Genomic DNA, 7,500 nt, shown 5'->3' on the forward strand with positions numbered 1-7,500 from the left:
CTACTACTACTACTACTACTACTACTACCATTACAATAACAACACAACCAGAACATGACTAACAAAAAAAAATGATAAAAAAGAAACAACAATTAATGGAATCCAAAAGAGATGAAAGAAGGAAATGAAGCAACATAGAAAGACCACGAAAGAAAAAAAAAAAAAAAAAAAAAAGATTACACTAAGGAAAAGAACGAAAAAGAAAAGAAAAAATACGGGATACATTACACTTACTAACCCTTTTCCTCCTCCTCCTCCTCCTCCTTTCTCGACACTCCACTCCACGCATTTCATATCCTATCCCTACTCAACAAACACCCATTAATCTCGTGCCCTACAGTTGGAACGAGTTAAGGGGAGAAGGGCAAGGACGTGGAACAGAAGGCAGTAGGATTTGGCTGAGCTGTGCAAAAGATTACGTATGTTGTGAAAGGGAGAGGAGATGGGATGGGAGAGTACTAAAGTGTGCCACCCCATAGAGTGTGTGGGTGTGTGGTGCCATCTAGCGGGACTTATTGGATTCACAAGCACTTTACGAGCCTCCCAACTTGCTTAGCGTGGGGGAAATGGAAGCCCAGTGTGTGTGTGTTCGTGTGTTCAGAGTCGTAAAGTTGTTGTGTTCATTGTGGCTGTGAGTTTCTGTGTTTGCTTTGGTGTTTGATGTCATGTTGTTGTTTTTGTTATATATACATTTTTTTTTTACCTGTTTGTCAGTTTTTTTTGTGTGTTTTATTATTTCAGTTGTTTATCTATTTATTCTTTTTTTTTATTGTTTCTGTTTCAGTCGTGTGTTCCTCTCGGTGTTTTAACTACCTATTTGATGTTTTTTTGACATATTCACCTTTTTTTTTTTTTTATTTTCTTTTAGTGTGTGTGTATATTTAGTATTTCAATTGTTAATCTATATATTTGCTAAACTCATTTCTTGTGCCTCTCTGTGTGTTTAGTTATTATTTGGCGTGTTTTATTTATTTTTCTTACGTGTTTTATGTTTACTTGTTATTTTCCTCGGCCTTCAGAATTTCAAGAGTTTATCCCCTCCCCATTTTTCAACCATTCTTTCCTTCATTCATTCTTTCAACTAATGGACAAAAAAAAAAAAAAAAAAAAGACACTACAGCTACTTTAAATCTTCAGATGCTTATATTTTTACTATTTACATTTCTTATTACGGCAATAGATGTATGAAGAGGCAACACAACACCTCTCTCACAACACCTCCCTACCATCTCGTCACTATGCATCACTTCGCTCTAACAGTATGAGGCCGGAACGCTACATTTATTTCACCCAGCGTCGAGGAATTATTTTGTGCACAGTGCATGGGGCGCGCTGATCTGAGGCCTGAGTTATGAATGCCTCTCGTGACGCTATGGGGCGTAAAACATGGGTAATATGCCATTTGTCTAGGTGTGTGTGTAAGGTGGCCACACACACACACACACACACACACACACACACACACACACACACACACACACACACACACACACACACACACACACACATACACACACACGGTGGTCTGGTTCGTGTTTAAGCCTCCACAATATAGTCTATTAATTTTACGGGTGAACGTTTTCAGGACTCTAAGAATGACAGCATTGTTTGTGCAGGTTTTTATATCATGAAGTAAAAAATAAATAATACTAAATAAATAAAATAATAATGAATAAAAAAAGAAAATAAACTCAGCTCTATCGCCTCCTCATCTACCCCAAAAAATGTTTAAATATTGTCAAATGAGCACAAATATTCCCGTTTTTGAAGTTGGGGGAAGAGGAGAAAAATACGTGCGTGCATCAATGTCGCTTTTTCTTTAATATCCTTTACACGTGCATAACAAAATAAATAGACAGAAAAATAAAAGGATGAAAAAAAAAAATGTCTGTCATCTTAAGCATTGTTGTATATATACTTCATTATCTTCAAAATTTTCAAACAAACACACACACACACACACACACACACACACACACACACACACACACACACACACACACACACACACACAAATTAAAAGATAAATAAAGTAAAGCAAGCATAGATTTATTATTTACACGTATCTAACTACAGAAAAAAAATAATTGTAACCCTTCCACTTACCAGCACTCAAGTGAACCTTTTATTTAAATCTCTTCTTTTACTTTTTCCTTGGCTGGATCTCTTTCCTATATAAAAAAAAACAAATATAATCAAAGTCATCTTCATCACCAACTCCTCCAGCTCACTTCAACCAAATAGTCTCGCGTCACGTAATAAATCACACCTGAGAACACCTAAGCTACCTGTCTGGCTGGCGTGGGAGACAGTGAACCGGTCATGGAAGGCGAAAAGCAGCTGACATTTGCAGGGAAGAAAATGAATGCAGGTAACGTATGCACATTCTCAAGTGTGAAAGAATAATTTGAGCTTGAGCTTTGTGATTTGTAAGCAAGAAAAGTTGAGCTAAGTGGGACAAGGAACACGGGAGAGGAAATAGAGAAGAGAAGCATAGGAAAGAGGAGAGATAGAGAGAAATAAGTAAAGGAATAAAGAGAGGGAAGAGAAGAGGAAAGTGAATGGAAGGAATAGAGAGAAAAGGGAGGAAAATGAAAGAGAAAGGAAAGAACGAAGAGAGCAAAGAGAATGAGAGCCAGGGAACCGAAAAATAAGTGAAGAGAAGTAACAAGGAAAGGAATGAAGGGGAGGGAATGGAAGATTATGGAAGTGACTGGAAAATGAAAAGGGGAATGAAGAAATAAAAATAAATAAAAGAAGGAAGAGAAGGAGAGGAGGGATGGAAAGTCGGGTATACGAGAAGGAAAGGAGAAGAGAAAGAAAGAAGGAAGGAAGGAAGGAAGGAAGGAAGGAAGGAAAGGGAGAACACAAGTGGGTGGGGGAGAAGGAGGGAAAGAAGCACGAGAGTCTTTCAGAAGAGAGAAATTATATGAGGGAATTTATCGAAAAGTAATGTCGTTTTATTGGAGATTCGTGTCGACTGAAATTTACGAAGAGAAACTTGACCTCCTGAGAAAATTTATTGGAATATATTTAAACGACACTTACCGAGGAAGGAAGGAAAGCAAAGGAAAGGAAAAGGAAGGAAAAATAAAGGAAGGAATAGGAAGGAAAAATAAAGGAAGGAAGAAAAGGAAAGGAAAGGAAAGGAAAGGAAGGAAAAGGAAAGGAAAAGGAAGGAAAGGAAAGGAAGGTAAGAAAGAAAGAAGGGAAAAGGAAAGAAGGAAGGAAAAAAAAAAGGTTGGAAGGAAGAGATTAGAAAGACGGGTAAAAAGTAATCACAAGGAATTATAAAGAGAGAGAGAGAGAGAGAGAGAGAGAGAGAGAGAGAGAGAGAGAGAGAGAGAGAGAGAGAGAGAGAGAGAGAGAGAGTGTGTGAGAGAGAGAGAGAGAGTGTGTGTGTGTGTGTGTGTGTGTGTGTGTGTGTGTGTGTGTGTGTGTGTGTGTGTGTGTGTGTGTGTGTGTGTGTGTGTGTGTGTGTGTGTGTGTGTGTGTGTAATATAGCTAATGAGTGAATGAGATCAAAGAAAATAATAATGCCGTTCTCATTATTGGAAACACTAAACAAGGAGGAGGAGGAGGAGGAGGAGGAGGAGGAGGAGGAGGAGGAGGAGGAGGAGGAGGAGGAGGAGGAGGAGGAGATAAATACTTACATATGCAAAGTAAAACAGCGGAACAAAGATGAGTGAAAAATTAACAAGATAATATTCTGATAAGAAGAAAAACTGAAAGAAGGAGGAGGAGGAGGAGGAGGAGGAGGAGGAGGAGGAGGAGGAAGAGGAGGAGGAGAGAAAGAGAGAAAGAGAGAGACAGAGAGAAGGAGTGAAAAGGTGGTGGGGGTACATGGAGAACACTAATGAGGTGAAAGAGGAGAAAAGCGATAAGTTGACAGAGAGATTTGAGAGAGAATGTGATGAATGACTTCCCTTCTCCTCCTTCAAGCCATCTTCTTCCAGCTCCAAGACGCGTCCTCCGCCTCGCCGCCCTTCATTAATTTCCCATCATCACCTCACCCCTTCCCCCTCCCTTCGGCCACCTATCCACCTCTTCTCAGCATCACTCTCTACGCTATGAATGACTCCCTCGCCTCGACATTCCTCTCACTAACAGAATATTTGAGAGTTCATTAATAAGAGGTGTATAAATCAATCAATTAATGCATACGTACATACATATACAGACATACATAAAGAGATACGGTAGTTATATACATGGATAGACAGTTATGTAGGAAGGAAGGATGGATGGATGGAAGGAAGGAAGGAAGGAAGGAAGGAACACTGGTCACAGCCACTTATTCACTTCAGTACCGGGACTCACTTTTACCTTGAGATATGTGTACCATTAGACCATTTTATTGACATTAGCAAGGGTCTATGGAGGTGCAGAAGATTAATGGCCACAGTTTTCACTAAATTAATCTCCCACATAAGTTTCTGAAGCTGTATAAAATCACCAAATAGTCACCAGAAGGAATATGAAAACGCGTCATGGAACTGATGATGTTAAGTCTGAACACGTAAGTCAGAGAGCGAAAGACTTACAGGTTGCCATCAGTGAGTGGAGCGACAAATTGCACGGAAAGGGAGTGAGAATTACCAACGAGAGAGAGAGAGAGAGAGAGAGAGAGAGAGAGAGAGAGAGAGAGTTTAAGCAAAAATTTCACTGCATAACTGCCCAGGAAGTGAAGTGGGTTAATGGAAGTGCATATGGCGTTGAAGAGAAGTGATTTACCTTATAAGAGATTACAGGGAATTTTCAGACAGAAGTTCAGATCTTTGATAGCTTATTTGATCGAAGGGCGGCAAGCATTTCCTGGAGGTCGGTTAGTCGATGTGTGGACTGAGTAAGAGAGAAAGATGAGGAGTTGTGCTCATTTACAGAGGGTCACAAGGTTCTTCACATATCAACCTGTAAATCTCTGTTGGCTGTTTCATTTCACAACATAACACTACGGAGCTGAAGGCTTATAATTTGCGTTTTCTGGGAGGTTAGTTTATCGCTGTGTATTTTTGCTTTTTTTTTTATGTAGGAGGGATATCGATGAAAGGCAACAAAGAATAGGTATAAAAAAAAAAAACAAAGGCCCAATGAAGTGTCGGTCCTATATCAGAAGGGACAGGATCGAAAACGTGATGGGTCGAAACAATATATGTTGCTGACCGGGGATTTCAAGCATTTAAATTCTTAGACGATTTGACTGAAAGAGATTGCACGAACTCAAATGTCAAATTATTCATATTAAGTTAAAGAACTGAAAGTGTATATCAAAAGTTAATCATGTCATTTGTTCGTGAATACTAAAATTTTCAAACCTTTCTTAGACTGTTTGCTTTCATTGTACCAGGAATCCTCGACCCAACTGTTTGACGGCCATCACGGAGTTCTAAAGCGGCTCTTGGGAAGTAAAGAAAAACACCCGTCTTATCAATCCAGTCCCGCCCTTCACTCTTCTTTTGTCACTTGTTCGCAATTTTCCTTAACGAGAATCAATTCCTCCGTAAAATTCCTTTCTTCATCGATGATTCAGACTTTTTCTTTTAATTTCTGCGCTATATTACGTCAGTCAGTCGGTTTAGTTCGGCTTCAGTAAGTCACTCTGCCATGCTTTCAGACAGACAGTTACAGGATTGGTCACTCTATCAGTCTGTCATTCTTTAATCATTCACGTGTTTATTTTTTCTTCTGACAGCCACGGAAAGAAAAAATCCATAATGGCGTTGATTATTCCTTTATTGTCAGAAATGTCTTTCCGAATCATTCTGTCATTATTTAATTCATTCATCTATCTATATTTATTTTATCATTATCCTTTTTAACTGTCAGGGAAAGAAAAGCTTCACAATGGCGTTAATCACTCCTCTACTGTCGGAAGTGCCTTTCAGAATCACACTCGTACTCCAAATTAGCACCATATTCTCATTTAGGACTGCGAGGTCATAGCAGCCACCGGGAAACTTTAAAAGAAGCAGATTAAGGCTCGCCAAGTCAAAAGAAAGCGTTAAACTCCAGGGGAAAGATCCATTCGTCTTCCGTAAACTTCCGAATCAAAAGCGCATCACGGGAGTTGATTCCGCGGATTAGCTCACACAGGGACCGAGGGAAGGAAATACATGGAGAAATATAGACTGTCACACAACACGAAGTTAAAAAGTGATTCATCTCCAACTTATCAAAACACTGGCTACGGAGGGAGGGAGGGAGGGAGGGAGGGAGACAAGATAAGAGAATGTACTGGGAAGAAAGAATAAAGGAAAGAATGACTGAATAAATTAATGAAAGGGAAATAGAAAGACGAGGGAACAAGAGACGAATGGACAGGGAAAGGAGACATAATTTGAGGATACGAGACCAGGGAAGAGAAAAATAAGATCATAAAAATATGTCAGGAAGGAAAGGGAAGCAAAAAAGGACAGAGTAAGTTGCTATTAGGAGGAGATGAGGAATGGAGGAGGACTGGAGGGAAGAGGGGGCGCGGAGGAGGAGGAGGAGGAGGAAGGATACAAGGAGTGAATGAGGAAAAGGAAAAGGATGCGAAGAGTGAGGAAAGGGAGATGATGCAAGGGATCAAAGAGGGAAGGAGAGGATGAATGAAATGAGAGGAGAAGAGAAAAGATGAGAAGAGAGAGAGAGAGAGAGAGAGAGAGAGAGAGAGAGAGAGAGAGAGAGAGAGAGAGAGAGAGAGAGAGAGAGAGAGAGAGAGAGAGAGAGAAAGGATGTATATAGGAGGAAGAGAATGTGAAGAATGAGGAAGGATACAAGGAGAGAGGGACAAAACAAGGAAGAATGCAGAGATGGGGGGAGGAGGGAGACGGCTGCAGTAGTTAAGGGAAGACGAAGAAGAGTGCAGTGAGTGAGGAAGGATACAGGGATGAAGGAAGGCAGGGAGGATGCAGAGATGAAGGGGGGAAGTGGCAGGCAGCAGGGGGTGAGGGACGGAAGGCAGCAGGTGACGTAATACGAGAAATCCATCAGAGCGCGATAACTAGTGCCAAGAAAGCGCCGGGCGGAGGGAAGCACTTCATCTCTGCCCGGCGTGTGATGGATTCCCAGCCAACATTCTGACGCTAAAAGAGGAAGGCAACATAATGCAACACGAGGCAATGCAACACTTCCAGGAACAATAGAGTTAACACACTTACTTGCAACACTCCACTTGCATTAATTTCACTCAAGGTTGTTTTTTTTTTTTTCATTTTGCATTGTAGTCTTATCTCTTCAACACATAGCTAGTTAGACTCAGTTCCCAAAGAGTCACGTCAAGGCTCTACTGTCTTGTTAATGTTGGGTTGTGTTCTGTAATTCTGTGTAACTCAGAGAGATGCAAACTTGGGAGTGTATTGAAGTGATAAGATAAGAAGCCACAGCAGAGGAAAATGTTGTGAAATGATTTAAATAAAGGAACTCAATAACGAATTCGAAGCTTGAGTATTTCAGTGGATACTTTGGTTACAGTGTTGTTAACCACTTCAATACTGGGACACAGTTTTTACCTTGAGT

At 40.4% G+C, this 7,500-nt stretch overlaps 1 protein-coding gene across 1 annotated transcript in view; it reads left to right on the forward strand.

Moving 5' to 3' along the window:
• Positions 1–7,500, forward strand: part of LOC123498566 (neurotensin receptor type 1-like) — a 243,662-nt gene that overhangs the window by 59,916 nt on the left and 176,246 nt on the right.

This window comes from Portunus trituberculatus, chromosome 48 (genome assembly GCF_017591435.1).
Source record: "Portunus trituberculatus isolate SZX2019 chromosome 48, ASM1759143v1, whole genome shotgun sequence".
NCBI classification, from domain to species: domain Eukaryota; kingdom Metazoa; phylum Arthropoda; class Malacostraca; order Decapoda; family Portunidae; genus Portunus; species Portunus trituberculatus.